This window comes from Mobula birostris, chromosome 2 (assembly GCF_030028105.1).
Source record: "Mobula birostris isolate sMobBir1 chromosome 2, sMobBir1.hap1, whole genome shotgun sequence".
Lineage (NCBI taxonomy): Eukaryota > Metazoa > Chordata > Chondrichthyes > Myliobatiformes > Myliobatidae > Mobula > Mobula birostris.
Window position 1 is genome coordinate 70561711 of NC_092371.1, and position 18338 is coordinate 70580048.

Here is an 18338-nt window from a genome sequence, read left to right on the forward strand (position 1 = left end):
TAATTTATATTTCCCCATGGCAATTAGTCTTTCTAATTAGACTGAACATGCAGTGCTGTAAGGGTACTCTGGTTGATCAATTACAAAGCACATCTTGGAAAGTAAGTTTTTAGGGCTGAATAGTTGTAACACTTATTTCACTTTTTGGATGCTCCAGGTTAAATCATTGCCTTTTCTATTTAATTGTTTTAAATTGATTTCACTTTTTACTTTTCTTTTATTTGGACCACTCTCCACTTTGTTTTAACCTAAATAGATGTTTCCTCATGCTGATGTAGAATCTATATTCTGCACTTGTATTGAATGCATTAGGGTCATGTTGCATGTTGTTCCTCTCCGTGCTGTGTGGCGCATCAAGGGGCAAACTTGCCATTTCTTTTAGCATTTTGTCTGTTTTTTTATGAGGCAGAGTTGCTAGCTTGACGCTCAACCCAGCACAGATGGAAAGCGTGCAAGGAGCTGGCAGGATTCGAACCTGGGACCACTCGCCTTGAAATCCAGTGCTGATGCCACTACACCACCAGCCGGCTATTAGGGTTATGAGCATTATACACTTCGTTGCCTGAAGATTCCTTGGGCAATTATCCTTCTGGAAGCCAGCCTAGTATTTAAGAAAGGCTTTGAAATATTCATCATCTTATGATACAACCAAGACAATCTGACCAATGGACCTCTTTTTATCATTGATTATCAACCTAATCTCAGAGGTGGTAAAATGGTCTAATACATTACATAGAAGTGTTACTGAACAATGTTTGATGTCAAGCCTCATTCAGGCAGATGACTAAGATCAGTCATTGAGATACTTTTAAAGGAGGCAAAGAGAAACAGGGAAGGAGTTCTATTGGTTAGACAGTTAAAGATGCAAGAAGCAATGAGAGCGCAATTAAGTTAGAGGATGATTGAATGATTAGTATTTTGGAAACCGTTTTCTTGGTTGGTCACCGGACTGGAAGAGACTATGAATGGGAAGACTGTGGCTGGATTTGAAAACCAGAGTGAGTTTTGTTTTAATGGCTGAGGTACTTAATTGGGAGCCATGAAAAGCCAAAGTTTGGGTTAGATTACTTAGAGGGATTTGGTGTATGAGATGAATATGAAAGTTTTGTTGATCTCAAGATTATGCAAAATGTTGAAAACTGTACATTGAGTAGTCCAGAGATGTAGATTATATGTAGCACAGATCTAGTTCCAAACCTTAAGGTTACATTTCTGTGTGCTGTGATTTAATTCCAAAATATTTAGCTTTTTATTTCACCATGGATAGAATTTACTTGTCAATCTTCAGTTTGGTTGTATGCATTAGATTTGCCTAAAATATATCGGAAATCCCAAGTCCAAGTGAAATTCCTATGTGAGCTTTACTTGTAGTTACCATGGCATGCGGTATGACTGCATGAGAGACAATGTTATTGCTTCACTGCTATGATTAAATGACTAGGAACTGGATGGTCTCCTTGCATTGTTATAAATCATATTAACTGATTGCACTGACCTGAGCAAAGGAAAAAGTCAACCAAAAAAGTGAAGTAAAAATTTGAGCTTATTTGTAGAATTTTTTTTTTGTTATTTCTTAATTTGTGGAAGTTATATTTTGAGGGACAGAAAAATAATTTGGTTTCCTGGTAGTTCCAAACTTCACCTTGCTCTACTTTTTATTCAGAGAGAAAAGTTTCTGAATTATTTTTGAAACAGTTCACACTGTCGGTTTTTTAGACGTTCTGTCTGAAGAAGAATTCTTGTCCTTTATCAAGTATAAAATATTACATTAAAATACTATATTTACTACTACATTAAACTACAACATTTTGGGAAGATGATTTGTTCAATTGCTAAACCAAATGATCAATTATCTTGACACTAATAATGAGTTCTAAACCATTTTTAATTGCCATTCACGCCTTATTTAGTTCTTGAATAAAATGTAAGTGCAGTATTACTGATACTGAAGTTATGGAGATAGTCATACTTATTCTGCCATTGATTTTCATTGATTTGTGCTTCATTTACCTGTGTCCCGTATCATTTGTGATCCTTGCCCTAAGAAATTTTATCATAAAAATATTAATTGCCCAATATCAACAGTACTTGGGGGAAGTATTTCCAACTTTTAACTTTGTAGAATAGGGAGCATTTTGTGATTTTCTTTTTCTCTCTTGCAATCCCAAATTGTTCAGCTGTTACAAAGTTATGCCCTTATGAAATACAGCTTTTCAGTAACTATCTGATCAAACCCTGTTAAATACCCCCATTAGATCATTTCTCAGACTAAAATAAGTCGTAACGCCTATGTTTATGCATCCAATCCTCTTTTTTTTTGGTGTCTGCGTGCGTGCGAGTCTGCGCGCCACTCCTCACAGACATTTTTGCAGTATTTTCCCTTTATTTTACGAGGTCGAGTTGTGATCTCAACGCTCAACCCAGCAGGGATGGAAAGCGTACTCGGGAGCGGATCCGACTGGTTTCAAACCTGGGAACCTCCGCTCCCAGGTTTGGCGCCAATGTCATTGCGCCACCAGCCGGCCCATCCAATCCTCATTTTAACCTTTTAAATCTTATTGCAAGTCTTTTGAATTTGTGCTTTCCTTCCAACCTGTGCTTTAGCTATTGAAAACTGAACACAGGATTCCAGGTGAAGGGTGACAGGAATTTGTATTACTGCAATATTGGAGTCATCTTTTGAATTGCAGATCCCATTAGTTGTCTAGATTATTTTTGTACCTTTGCATTACATTTGAGCCGTGTACATGGCACTTTTCTTTCCTATCTTGGTTTCTCAATATTAAGGACATAATTCTAGTTTGTCTAACTTGAATTCAGAGGGGATTGCCTTGAACCTTACCACACTGAGCTCCAGTACTCATAGTTTTGTCAGTTCATGCATTTGCTGCATAGCAAGCTATTTTGTGCATTTAATGTGTTTTGAATGAGGGATGAAGAAAGTGATTCCCTTCTGATGCTAAAAGAAATCTATGGGGTTTTGCGTAATGATGTACTGAAATTAAAAAAAGCATAACATATTACAACCTGGAGTCATTGTTCTATTGCTGATTTAAGAGCTTAAAATAAACATATTAAGTGTTGAGCAGTTATCCCATAACAATTTCAAGGGCATAATTACGAGAAGTAAAATTACCAGCTGCTTTTAGAGGAAAGAATAATTTTAAAAATAGGTGTTAGGCCATCACATATACTTTACTGCAAAGATTAATACAAGGCTAATATGCTGAATCAGGGCAACGTATTTGCGGGGAAGTGGAAGAAAGCTGAGGAAGTTTTTAATACAGGATATTATGTTCTGTGGGAAGTTAGTTAGTTCACAGTGGATTGAATGTTCTCAGATAAAATGTTGCATGGGGGTGGATTTGTTTTGCTGTTGAGCCCATTATTTAGTTTGAGAATAGGAAGAGTTGTTCATGGCTAAAATAGTATTAAAGTGAGACATGCTGGATCTCCCCACTGAAGACTAGGCATTCCTGTGGGGAAAGACTGGGTCCTGTTCACCTATAGATTTTGGTCTTATTCACTCTTTAAGTCTTGAGTTAATAGAGGTGATCATTGGGTTGCCATTGACACTGTTCCTGCTACTCCCACCACTAGATACTTGTAGAATGCTCGTGAGTGCATTGGTGATCCTGATCAGATCTGGTGCTTGATTATTGCAAGATTTACACAATATAAGTTGCACTTTCACAAAATATTTGATTTTACTGATTTCATTAAGTCTTTTAAATGTCCTGTTTTCCTCTTCTGGCACACCAAATTTAACTTGTCCTCTTGGTGGGTGCCTCTGTGTTTTCTGTTAGGCCTAATTGCTGACTGACTTTTAAGCTCATATGATCCTGATTTCCACTTTTAGATACTTGGACCCAATACGGTGTATTGGAACTTCAAAGCACTTTTATTTCAAATTACAATGTCCTGTCTTCACTTACCTTACAAATGGTTAGGATTTTGTCTGTAGATGGGATTTGAACTTGAATCATCTTTTTTCTTTCAAAATGGTCGATGTTGAGTCAGTGATGAAACATGTTTGTGGCTGTAACCAAGTATGTTCTATAGTGCTACATGTGTTTCAGAGAAAGCTTCATCAAAATGAGCTCTTGCTCCAGTATGGGGCAGGCAACTTGTTGCAGTAGTTTGGGATAACCTGTTAACTTGGCTTCAGAAAATTCAGTGATGTTCCAAGGTTGCATAGTCACAGACAGAATAAAACTTGTGCAATGTGTGATCACTTTGCCTAGCCGCACTTTCCTCACTTTCTTGTCGTCTTTGAATTGCAAGCCCAAAAGTAGACAGATTGCTTCCATCTAGAAGTTGAAGTCTATTGACATAGAGACATAGAAACTTATAAAATCTGCAGCACACTACAGGCCCTTTGGCCCACAATGTTGTGCTGACCATGTAACCTACTCAGAGCTGCCTAGAATTTCCCTACTGCATAGCCTTCTATGACCTCCTGAATGACTGCAGTAAAATCCATCTGTACTCCAGCTCTGGATACCACTGCGATCCTGGACATTACTGCCATCATTGTACTTTCTACTAAAATTTTCATGGACTGTTGTTTATTTTTGGACTAGCTGGGTGTTCCCATGATTATTTTTGATTTTTTTTCCTTAACTCATATTTATAACACAGAGAGGTTAGGATTCTTGATCATTGTTAATTTCCACCCCACCACAAGTTATTCATTAGCCCATTGATGCTCAATACAACAGGATTCATGCTTTTTATTGTTCTTGGTTATTATCACATTAAAAGTTGATGAGACTATATTTATAATTTAAGGCTTATTTACAAACTGCAGCAGTGATCTTCAGGTAGTTCCACCTTGATGGTAGCAAAATGATCACCTCTATTATATTACAAAGTCGCTGGCATTAAGATGATTTGCTTCCATTCCAGTTCTCTGGTCAATGAGGCCAGTGTAAGACCTGCAGACTTTTGCACAGTGGGAGGTGTGATTCTGTGTGGGCAGCAGATGCGTAGTCTCAAAGGCAGTATCCCCCTTCTGCCACTTAAGTCAGGCTTTAGTGACTTTATGAATGTCAATGCCATCCCAAAATGCTACTGCACAGTTTGGAATTTTAGATCAGAAAGGGTGGTGACAATGAAATTTTTCAAGGAATTGAGAAGACCTTTTTGTCCATTCACCTGGTAGTCCCTTGCCACAACAGACTTCAGAATAGAGTATGCATTTCAGAAACCTGATGTTAGGTGTTTAAGTAACAGTATCAGTAGGGCCATAATGCTGGGCTGGGAGAGGATATTGATTTTGGTTCACTTGTCCTGCTAGTGAACATTGAAGATTTGTGGGGATTGTGTTGGTGGTATTTTTCTACAGCTTTTAGTTGCATGCTATAGTTGCAACATATCTGTGGTACAGGAGAGAAGGGATCATGGCAGCATAGTAGAGTCTTGTGCTCTGCTTGAAGTCCAAGCATCTTTGTGCTTTACATTCAGACAAGAAAGGTCCTTTAACAGTCTGTTGCTACTTTACAAGGTTGTCCTCTGACTCAGCCTCTTACTTTATTCCCTACGCATTTGTGACAGTATGGCCCGATTCTGCTCTGACTCCATCAGTGTTTGCAGTGGGCTGGATCATAATTAACAATGTGGTGAAGTACAGGAAGGAAGTAAAGAGCCTGATATCTTGGTGTCAGAATCACAACCTTTCCCTCAAAGTCAGCGAGACAAAAGAGCTGGCCATTGAATTCTGGAAGGAAAGTAGAGCACGCACACCTCTATGTATCAGTGGTGCTAAGATGCTCATGGTTGAGAGCTTCAAGTTTCTAAGTATAAATATCACCAATGGCTTGTTGTGGTCCAACTATGTTGGTGCGATGGACAAGAAAGCACACTAGCATGTCGTTTTCTTCCTTCAAAGCCGAAGGAAATCTGTCATGTTTCTGTTGACCATCTTCAATGTTTATCAATGCACTATTGAAAGCGTCGTATCCAGATGCCTCACAGCTTGGTATGGCAATTGCTTTGTCCAAGACTGCAAGAAGTTACAGAGGGTAATGCAGAGCTTAGTCCATCATGAAAATTGGTTTCCCCTTACTCTGTCTGTACTCCTTTCTGCCTTGGAAAATTGGTAAATTTGGTAAATTAGTTTATTATTGTCACATGTACTGAAGTGCACTGGAATACTGGTCTTGCTTACCATTCATTTTCATCAATTCATTTCAACAATGCATCGTGGTAGTACAAGGTAAAACAGTAACAGTACAAAATAGTGTTTCTGTTACAGCAAAGGTTCCCAACTTTTTTTAATGTCATGGACCATTACCACTAAGCAAGGGATCCATAGACCTCAGGTTGGGAACTCCTGTGTTACGGAGAAAGTGCAAGCTCTAACATCTTGCAAGTAGGCAATAATGCCCAGAGTCATAATGAGGTAGACTGTGAGGTCTATTGTGCAACTTAATCAAAAACATTCTCTCTTCTATTCTTTCCTTCAGGCAGGAGATACAAAAGCTCTTCACCGGGCTCAAGGATAGCTTCTGTTGACTGTTATAAGACTTGTCAACAGATCACTTGTACATTAAAAATGAACTCTTGACCTCACAACCTTCTTCTGCATGGCCCCTGCACTACAGTTCCTCTATAACTGTAACACATAGTTATTGCTTTTCCCTTGTACTGTCTCAAAGTACTTTAATTACCAAGATATAGTGGAACTACTTAGTTTTACAAGCTATCCATACCGATTATGTAAACGCACGAGTTATTTTCTCATTACCATAGAAAACTACAGCACAGAAACAGGCCTTTTGGCCCTTCTTGGCTGTGCCGAACCATTTTCTGCCTAGTCGCACTGATCTGCACACGGACCATATCCCTCCTTACACCTCCCATCCATGTATCTGTCCAATTTATTCTTAAATGTTAAAAAAGAACTGGCATTTACCACCTCGTCTGGCAGCTCATTCCACACTCCCACCACTCTGTGTGAAGACGCCCCCCCCCCCCAATGTTCCCTTTAAACTTTTCCCCCTTCACCCTTAACCCATATCCTCTGGTTTTTTTCTCCCCTTGCCTCAGTGGAAAAAAGCCTGCTTGCATTCACTCGATCTAAACCCATCATAATCTTATATACCTCTATCAAATCTCTTCTCATTCTTCTACGCTCCAGGGAATAAAGTCCTAACCTATTCAACCTTTCTCTGTAACTGAGTTTCTCAAGTCCCGGCAACATCCTTGTAAACCTTCTCTGCACTCTTTCAACCTTATTAATATCCTTCCTGTAATTTGGTGACCAAAACTGAACACAGTACTCCAGATTTGGCCTCACCAATGCCTTATACAACCTCATCATAACATTCCAGCTCTTATACTCAATACTTTGTTTTATAAAGGCCAATGTACCAAAAGCTCTCTTTACAACCCTATCTACCTGTGATGCCACTTCTAGGGAATTTTGTATTTGTATTCCCAGATCCCTCTGTTCTACTGCACTCCTCAGTGCCTTACCATTTACCCTGTATGTTCTACCTTGGTTTGTCCTTCCAAAGTGCAATACCTCACACTTGTCTGTATTAAACTCCATCTGCCATTTTTCAGCCCATTTTTCCAGCTGGTCTAAATCCCTCTGCAAGCTTTGAAAACCTTCCTCACTGTCCGCTACACCTCCAATCTTTGTATCATCAGCAAATTTGCTGATCCAGTTTACCACGTTATCAACCAGATCATTGATATAGATGACAAATAACAATGAACCCAGCACTGATCCCTGTGGCACACCACTGGTCCCAGGCTTCCACTCTGAGAAGCAACCCTCTACTACCACTCTTTGGCTTTTTCCATTGAGCCAATGTCTAATCCAATTTACCACCTTTTCATGTATACCTAGCGACTGAATTTTCCTAACTAATCTCCCATGCTGGACCTTGTCAAAGGCCTTACTGAAGTCCATGTAGACAACATCCACTGTCTTCCCTTCATCCACTTTCCTGGTAACCTCCTCAAAAAACTCCAATAGATTGGTCAAACATGACCTACCATGCACAAAGCCATGTTGACTCTCCCTATTAATTCCCTGTCTATCCAAATGCTTGTAGATTCTGTCTCTCAGTACTCCCTCCAATAACTTACCCACTACCGACGTAAAAACTTACCGGCCTATAATTTCCCGGATTACTTTTCGATCCTTTTTTAAACAACAGAACAACATGAGCCATTCTCCAATCCTCCGGCACCTCACCTGTAGACACAGACATTTTAAATATATCTACCAGGGCCCCTGCAATTTCAACACTAGTCTCCTTCAAGGTCTGAGGGAATACCCTGTCAGGTCCTGGGGATTTATCCACTTTAATTTGCTTCAAGGTAGCAAGCACCTCCTTTTCAATCTGTACAGTTTCCATGATCTCACTACTTGTTTCCCTTAATTCCATAGACTTCATGCCAGTTTCCTTAGTAAATACAGATGCAAAAAACCTATTTAAGATCTCCCCCATTTCTTTTGATTCCACACATAGCCAACCACCCTGATCTTCAAGAGGACCAATTTTATCCCTTACAATCCTTTTACTCTTAATATACCTGTAAAAGCTCTTTGGATTATTCTTCACTTTGACTGCCAAGGCAACCTCATGTCTTCTTTTAGCCCTCCTGATTTCCTTCTTAAGTATTTTCTTACACTTTTTATACTTCTCAAACACCTTATTTACTCCTTGTTTCCTATACATGTCATACAACTCTCTTTTCTTCTTTATCAGAGTTGCAATATTCCTTGAGAACCAAGGTTCCTTATTCCTATTCACTTTGCCTTTAATCCTGACAGGAACATACAAGCCTTGCACTCTCAAAATTTCTCCTTTGAAGGCTTCCAACTTACCGATCACATCCTTGCCAGAAAACAACCTGTCCCAATCCACGCTTTTTAGATCCTTTCTCATTTCTTCAAATTTGGCCTTCTTCCAGTTTAGAACCTCAACCCTAGGAGCAGATCTATCTTTATCCATGATCAATTTGATACTAATGGTGTTATGATCATTGGAACCAAAGTGTTCCCCTACACACACTTCCGTCACTTGTCCTAACTTGTTTCCTAATAGGAGATATAATATCGTATCCCCTCTAGTTGGTACCTCTATATATTGATTTAGAAAACTTTCCTGAACACATTTTACAAACTCTAACCCATCTTGACCCCTAACAGTATGGGAGTCCCAATCAATATGTGGAAAATTAAAATCCCCTACCACCACTACTTTATGTTTCCCGCAGTTGCCTGCTATCTCTCTGCAGATTTGCTCCTCCAATTCTCGCTGACTGTTGGGTGGTCTATAATACCACCCCACTAATGTGGCCATACCTTTCCTGTTTCTCAGCTCCACCCATAAGGACTCAGTAGACAAGCCCTCTAATCTGAACCTCCCAGAGCACTGCTGTAACATTTTCCCTGACAAGCAATGCTACCACCCCGCCACCTTTCATTCCTCTGCCCCTATCACATCTGAAACATCGGAACCCTGGAATATTAAGCTGCCAGTCCTGCCCCTCCTGTAGCCAAATTTCACTAGTTGCTATAATGTCATAATTCCACGTGTCAATCCACGCCCTCAACTTGTCTGCCTTCCTCGCAATACTCCTAGCATTGAAATATATACACCTCAGAAGATTTTTACCACCACTCTGTGACAATAATATACGAATACCTGATGGATGGATCGTATTCATTAGTTTAGAAGCCAAAAACTGTCGGCATCATTGATGAAAATCATCATTAGATTATTGCACCAGTGTAGCCTTTGCTTGCCTGAGGAAAAGTCTGTTTGAAGATATAAATAGTACAAAACTTGTGATCTAATATCAAAGGTGCATTAAGAGTGGATTTGTTTTCTTTGCCAAAGAGAGTCATAGACACTACAGCTCAGGATCAGAACCAGGTTTAATATCACCGATATGTATCATGAAATTTGGCCTACCCAGTCTGTGCCGAGCTATTGTTCTGCTTATTCCTGTTGCCATGACCTTACACACCCCTTCCATCCATGTACCTATTCAACTTCCTTGTAAATGTTGAAAATCTTTCCCCAATTTGTGATCTTGGAGATCAAATTTAGATGTTAACCAATCTTGTCTCACAAAAATCAACTCAAGACTGAAGTCGTACTGATTTTGCCAAAAGCTCTGTTTGGACTTGAGCACTGCTGATTAATCAAGAGTTGACGTGGCTATTCTTTTAGCACTACCCCTTCATCAGCCTGAGTAATAGTGGATTATGAAGTGGCAGATTTGGCCATTAGAAGTACTAAATAATGATACAGATTCAAAAAAATATGAATGAGGAAGCAGCAGTTTAACACCATGCCAATTACATACATTTTTCTTCATTGCTCCTTTTTAATTGTATTCATGTTATGGATAATTATTACCAGGTATTAGCTTTCCTTATCCCTCAACTGTCCATTTGAATTCACTCCTTGTCAATGTCCCTTCAAGTCTTTAATTTGTATTATTAATGAAATGATCAGTTCAGATAATTTCCCTGCCTTGGGTGTGTCTGTATGTTGATAATTAAAATGCTGTGTCACTCTTCTGAACTGCATTAACTCTTTTGTGTGCTGCAGTTTCAAGTAACTTCCTAGTCCAATGCTCATACTTCAATGCAAGCTTACCATCCATTACCATGTGAGTTACCTCACATGTAGCCGATAATAGTTGCACATATACAAAAACTACTGCCTTTAGACAACTATTATTTAACGGAAGCCATCATTAAGTACAAAAGGTCAATAAGTTTGTAGATTGTTTCTTTTCATTTAATCCAATCTGTGCAGCACCTGGTACGCTGTCAAGTTTCCTTAAAATATTTGAGGCAGAGACAGAATTTCCAAGAGAAAATGAATGAACTCTCTTGCACCCTGCTGGTGTTCATAAGATGTATTTCTGTATTCACTGTACATTTTTCAGTCCGCCAGGTACTGATCCTAGATCACATTGGGAGCGATTTTAGGCTTTCTATTTTAAAACGCCGTCAATCACATCATGAATATTTTGTTCAGGAGCTTGGAGGAACTTAACCATCCTGTGTGCAGCATTTTAATAACCCTTGTGCTAAGCGTTGACCTCTCCTTTTTGATTAGCTTTGAAATTAGTACATTCAGGTATTTTATATTCCAAAGTCTGCTTCTGTATCAAATTTTCATTAATTCTGTATGTACATCTTCTTGGTTTCATACAAGCAAGATATTGCAGGCTGGAACATACTGGGAAGCCAGTGGTTCTGTGATGAAACCAAAGGTTGTATTGGAGGATAGGAAGTTAGGCAGAGGGGGTGGTGTGGCTCTGCTGGTAAAGAATGGCATCAAATCAGTAGAAAAATGTGATAAAAGATGGGAAGATATTCAATCCTTGTGGGTAGATTTCAAAAACTGCAAGGGTAAACCGACCCTGATGGCAGTTATATACAGGCCTCCCAATAGTAGATGGGATGTGGACCACAGATTATAACAGAAAGTAGAAAAGGCGTGTCAAAAGGCCAATGTTATGATAATAGACATGGGTGATTTCAACATGCAGGTTGACTGGGGAAAATCAGGTTGGTAATGGATCTCAATAGAGTGATTTTGTTGAATGTCTACGAGATGGCTTTTTAGAGCAGTTTGTCGTTGAGCCCACTAGGGGATCAGTTATATTGGATTGGGTGTTATGTAATATATAACCATATAACAATTACAGTACGGAAACAGGCCACCTCGGCCCTTGAGTCCGTGCCGAACTCTTACCCTATCCTATTCCCACCGGCCTGCACTCAGCCCATAACCCTCCATTCCTTTCCTGTCCATATATCTATCCAATTTAACTTTAAACAACAACATCGAACCTGCCTCAACCACTTCTGCTGGAAGCTCATTCCACACAGCTACCACTCTCTGAGTAAAGAAGTTCCCCCTCATGTTACCCTTAAACTTTTGTCCTCTAATTCTCAACCCATGCCCTCGTGTTTGAATCTTCCCCACTCTCAGTGGAAAAAGTCTAACCACGTCAACTCTATCAATCCCTCTCATAATTTTAAACACCTCTATCAAGTCTCCCCTCAACCTTCTACGCTCCAAAGACTAAAGACCTAACTTGTTCAACCTTTCTCTGTAACTTAGGAGATGAAACCCAGGCAGCATTTTAGTAAACCTCCTCTGTACTCTCTCAATTTTATTGACATCCTCCCTATAATTTGGTGACCAGAACTGTACACAGTATTCCAGATTTGGCCTTACCAATGCCTTATACAAATTCAACATTACATCCCAACTCCTATACTCAATGCTCTGATTAATAAAGGCCAGCAAACCAAAAGCTTTCTTCACCACCCTATCCACATGAGATTCCATCTTCAGGGAACTATGCACCATTATCCCTAGATCCCTCTGTTCTAAAGCATTCTTTAATGCCCTACCATTTACCATGTTATACCTCACACTTTTCAGCATTAAACTCCATCGGCCATCTTTCAGCTCACTCTTCTAACTGTCCTAAATCTCTCTGCAAGTTTTGAAAACCTACCTCATCATCCACGACACCACCTATCTTAGTATTATCTGCATACTTACTAATCCAGATGAACCAAATGTAATCAGAGATCTTAAAGTAAAGGAGTCCTTAGGAGGCAGTGATCACAATATGATTAAGTTCAACTTGAAATTTGATGGGGAGAGAGTTAAGTCTGATGTAGCATTACTTCAGTAGAGTAATGGAAATTACAGTGGTATGAGAGAGAAAGGCAGAGATTTGATAGGTTCCTGATTGGACATGGCATCAAAAGTTACGGGGAGAAGGCTGGGAAATGGAGTTGAGGAGGGAGAAAAAGGATCAGCTATGATTGAACGGTGGAGCAGACTCGAGCCAAATTCTGCTATGTCTTATGGCCTTATGAAATGCCAACATTTATTCCCTGCAAGCATTAACAAGTTCAAGACTTCTGCGTGAACATGGAAACTGTGAACCTACTACACCACCTGAGTTCCAACATTGGACACTTACACGCCTTAGCACTTGATGTATTTCACTGTATGTTTCGACGTATGTATGTATTTATTTAGATATACAGCATGGAGTAGACCCTTCTGGCTTTTTGAACCGCGCCGCCCCAGCAACCCCCGACAACACAGATTTAGCCCTAATCTAATCATGGGACAATTCACAATGATTAATTAACCTTTTCGGTACATCTTTGGACTGTGGAAGGAAACTGGAGCACCTAGGGAAAACCAACACGTTCCACTGGGAGAATGTACAGAGACTTTTTACAGAGAATGCTGGAATTGAACTCCCAATGTCCCAAGCTGTGATAGCATCATGCTAACCACTACACCACCATGGAGCTGTACCGTGTACATCTGATAAATAAATCTAAATCTGAATTTTACAGCATTGTAATTCTGGGTATAAGTTCTGTAAACTGGGTTTGTATGTTCCTCCCATCAAAATGATAATATATTGACAGTTGTCAAAATATGTTCCCAGATTAAACTGGTTGTTAAAGCTATAAAATAGTGAATATTTTTGAGCGCTTCCATGAAGAATCCAGCTCAGAGGCGTTTCAGGAAATGCCAGATAAATGTTATCAACAAGCTTTGCATGTTCATGTGCTGGTAATTCCCTGCAAAATCCTGACATTGGAATAACTAATTTGAAATGTTGGCTCTGGAAACTGATTTTCATGAAGGATGTCTCTTCCCCCCCCCCCACCCCCCCACCCTTCACAGCCCTACTAAACATAATGCACAGGTTTATAACTTTCAGTGCCATTTGCAATTACATTTATTTTGGAAAAAAATTCCTGCTATCTTGCATGAGAATAATGATTTCTGCAAAACATGAAACATTCAGTTAACATTTCTGTTAGCAGATTAAAGTATTATCTTCAATTTTTTTTGGAAAACTGAAGAGTGTGGAGCAGAGAAGTTGAGTTTGGAGACAGAGGAAGTGGTGGAGGTACTAAGTGAGTACTTTGTATTGGTATTTACTGAGGAGAAGGAATTGGAAGATGGTGAAAACATAGTAATGCATGCTACTGCATTGAGACATCTTGAGATTAAAGAGGACATAAGGCTAGTTCTTCTGAAAAGCATTAAATTGGCTAATTTCCCCAGGGTCTGATGGTATTTATTCCAGAATATTGCAAATGAAGAGAATGCTGGGAATGCTATGACAAGGATTTTTGTGTACTCATTAGCGATAAGTGAGGTCTTTGAGGACCGGAGAGTAGCATATGTGCCTTTGTTCATGAAGGGAAATTGTGATAATTCAGGTAATTATGGGTCAGTGAGTCATATGTCAATGGTAGGGAATCTATTAGAGAGGGTACTGAGGGATAGGATTTGTGTACATTTGGAAAGGCATAGCCTGTTTAGTGACGTCAGCATAGTTTTGTGTGAGGTAGGTCATGTCTTACAAGCAAATTTTGTTGCGGAGGTGACAAAGATGTTTGATGAGGATAAGGCAGATAGTCTTGTCCGCATGGACTCTAGTAAGGAATTTGAAAAGGTTCTTCATGGTCAGTTGATTCAGATAATAAAGATGCATGGGATCCAGGGTATATTGCAGCTTTGGATTCAGAACTGGCTTGTCCATTGACAGAGAGCAAGGGTGGAAGGTAGTTAGTCTAGTTGGTGGTCCCTGACCAATAGTGTTCTGCAAAGGTTGGTGCTGGGCCCATTGTTTGTGATATATATCAATGATGGATGAAAACATAGGTGGGTAGATTAGCAAGTTTATATTTGACATCAAGATTGGTGGCGTTGTGGACAGTGTAAAGGTTTATTAAAGTTACAGTAAGATATTAGATGGGTTACAGATATGGGCATAGGAATGGCAGATGGAATTTAATCTGAGCAAGTATGAGGTGTGGCACTTTAGAAGGTCATAGAAGAAGAAAATCATATGGTTAATGGCAGAGCCCTTAATAGCATTGAGGTAAAGAAGGATCTTGGGGTGTAGGGGTTTAGGTCCATAGTTCACTGAAATAGCTATACAGGTTTACAAGATGATAAAGAAGGTGTATAGAGTGGAATGCTTACCCTTTGGTAGGGGTGTTGAGCAAGAAAGTTATGCTGCAGCTATAAAACATAACCAGTGTTGTGTACAATACTCATTGCCCATTACAGGGTGGATGTGGAGATTGTGAAAAAGGTGAAGAGGTTAACCAGCATGATGCCTGGATTAGACGGTATGGGCAATAAAGGCAGGTTGGACAAACTTGAATTGTTCTCAGTGTCAGGAGCTGAGGGGATGTCTGGTGATTTTTATTTTACACTGTGAGAGGCATATTTAGGATAGTTAGAATCTGATTCCCAGAGTAGAAATGTCAAGCATTAAAGGACATGCTTTTAAGTTTAGAGGGGGGAAGTTTATAGGTGACCTGAGGGGCAAGTTTTTTTTTGTGCAACGAGTAGTAGGTGCCTGGAATGGGGTTACCAGGGATAGTAATGGAATCAGGCAGTTTGGTGGAGTTTGAGGCTTTTAGGTGGAGAAATGAGTATAAAGGGAATGGAAGGATATGAATGATAAGCAGGAGGAGGAAATATTGTAGGCCAAATGCCCTCTCCTCTGCTGTACCTTTCCATGTTTATCATTGGACCAACTGAAATCAAAGAACTTAAAAATGTAATACTTTGGATAGTGAATAACTTGGGCAAACAGCACGACTGTCGTGACAGCACTAAATGAGATGAGTTCAAGAAGAACTTGATTAACCAAAAATTCCCATTTGCTTAGTTATCTTTTCAGGATTTGCAGGTCTTGTTAGTGGTCACTGAGGATAATACCTATGATTGTGTAAATTGTTTCCTTACTTATTTGTTCTTGGGATGTCAAAGTCACTGGTAATGCTGACATTTTATTGTCCTTCAAATGCTACAGAACTGAGTAGGCAGTGAACAGGCAACACATGGGTAGATTTATGGTCTTATATAGACCAGGCTAGTCAAGAGTCTGATAACCGTTTTTGTTCCTGTAGGATATTAATGAATCACATTGGTTTTTAATGGACAAGCTGAAACGTGACAAGCCACTGCACTATACTTTGATCTACAATAAATTACTACTAATATAGGGTGGGATTAAAGTGTTGGATTAATTTTATTTATAGTACTGTGCAAAAGTTTTAGATACCCTAGATTTTTTTTAATATGTGGCTTCAGATTGTCTGGCCTCCACAGACCCCTGATCTCAATATCATCGAGGTTGTCTGGGATTACCTGCAGAGACAGAAGCAAGCAAAACTTGCAAAACTGTACCGTAACAAGCTCTCCAAGTTGCATGGAACAACCTACTAGCCAAATTATTATAAAACTGCATGACAGTGTACCAAAGAGAATTGATGCAGTTTTAAAACAAAGGATAATCACACCAGATATTGATTTGATTTATTTTTTTTTACTGGTCTTTATAGTAATTTTTTGACATTCAGAAACTTCTTCTTTCATTCTTTTTGAAAGCATTTTTGCTTTGCAGGATTTTTTTTACATGTGTCTAAGACTTTTGCACAGGATTGCATTCATTCAAATGACAATATATTGGATGGATTTTTTTCTGGTTTGGAAGAAAAAGTGATCCAATGGTGTATGTGCAAAATATAGAGGAATATTAGTGCATAGTGTTTGCTCGTTGTTTACTTTAGATTTAAAATAATCTCACTGCTTTTCAGCAATGCCACATGATGATTGAAGGCATTATTAGAAGTTGTTACAGGATCATCGAGATATTTACAGATTAAGCTGAGGTATGTTATGTTTTATGCTACTTCAATTTTGAGGTATTTTCCTTTCAGATAAACACAAGTGATATTTCCTTAAGTCTCAGAAGCTAGTTAGTTATTTTGAACACAAGAAAATTGTACAGTCCAAAGATGTACTGATTAGTAGATTAATTTGTCATTGTAAGTTACTTCATAATCAGGGTAGGGTTAAATCAGAGGTTGCTGGACGGCACGGCTCGAAGTGCCAGAAGGGCCTATTCTGTGCAGTATCTCAATAAAGAAAGAAAGCAGGAGTAGGCCACCTAGGCCTGTGCGCTTGCCATCATTCAGCATGATTATGGCCGAGCTGTTCCTGTTCCCTGTAGTCATCTTCTCCCTGATCTTCCAATAACTTATCTACCTCTTCTTCAAATACCTTCAAGGATCTAGCCTCAGCAATTCTCCAGGATTGAGAATTCCAGAGATTTGCCATCCCCTGTGAGAAGAAGCTCCAATGCATTTCAGTTCTAAACAACTGTTCCCTTTTCTTGCACTTTCTAAACAGAGAGATTTAAACTTTGCATAGTCCTACCAGTGTGCCCTTGCCAATACTCCATACAATGGTAATAATACCTCCCTGTTTCTGGACATTTGTTATGGGTCAATGTGTTTCTTGTCTTCTCAAGTACTTGCTGTGGCTGTTTGATAAATTTTGTCGTTCATGTACAAGAACACTTAAATTATTCTGTACTTCACTTTGGGGTCTCCCTCCATTTTGATAATAGTCTGTCTTGATTTATGTTAATGAAATTCCTAATGTCAAAGCTCTGCACTTCTAACTCATCTTTGAAGTTTTCAGCCACTCTCGACCTTCTACATCCTGCCACAGAGTCCAAATATCCTCATTGCAATGTGACCTCCTCCCTATATTTGTGTCATTGGTAGGCTCAGATACCTTGCACTCTGCCTTGGCCTTCAGGTGGATTGATGTAAATGGTATGTAATTGAAATTCAAGAACACAGTTACACAGATGCACAGTAACATAGTGGTTATAACAGCACTATTGCAGCACCAGTGACTTGGGTTCAATTCCACTACTGCCTGTAAGAAGTTTATACGTTCTTCCCCTGGCTGCGTGGGTTTCCTCTGGGTACATTCCAAAGAATATATGGGTTAGTATGTTATAAACATGAGAGATCCTGCAGGTGCTGGAAATCCAGAGTTACACACACAAAATGCTGAGGGAACTCAGCGGGTCAGGCAGCATCTATAGAAAAGAACAAAGAGTCATCATTTTGGGCTGCGAATGTCAGAGATGCTGCCTGACCTGCTGAGTTCGGCCAGCATTTTGTGCGAGTTAGTAGGTTATTTGGTCACATGGGTGTAATTGGAGGTTGCCCGAAGGTCCTGTTACGATGCTATCCTGTTTAATTAAATAAACAAACTTATCCATGAATCCTTCCAAACTGCTAAAGGTGCATTTAGTCCAAGTCTCTTATCTTCCAATGAAATGACAAGAGGGGCATAATGGCTCTTTTAATTTGTGTACCCAAATAGGTCTAAGCAAGCAGACCTTGAGTTGTAGTGTTATAGGCTCTGGCCTATATACTCTATGGTCTCTGTGATCTGTGGCCTTCTGCAACTGGC

General features: G+C 39.4%; 1 protein-coding gene across 10 annotated transcripts in view; it reads left to right on the forward strand.

Annotated features, from left to right (window-relative positions):
- Nucleotides 1–18338, forward strand: part of LOC140187428 (nuclear receptor coactivator 3-like) — a 227932-nt gene that overhangs the window by 126529 nt on the left and 83065 nt on the right. For 7 of the 10 annotated variants that reach the window (XM_072242752.1, XM_072242823.1, XM_072242768.1 and 4 more), the window contains one exon: nucleotides 16661–16735. The exons of the other annotated variants lie outside the window; for them this stretch is intronic. The gene's annotated coding sequence lies outside the window, so the exon portion shown is untranslated. The remainder of the gene's footprint in view (nucleotides 1–16660; nucleotides 16736–18338) is intronic. 10 annotated transcript variants of the gene reach the window in all.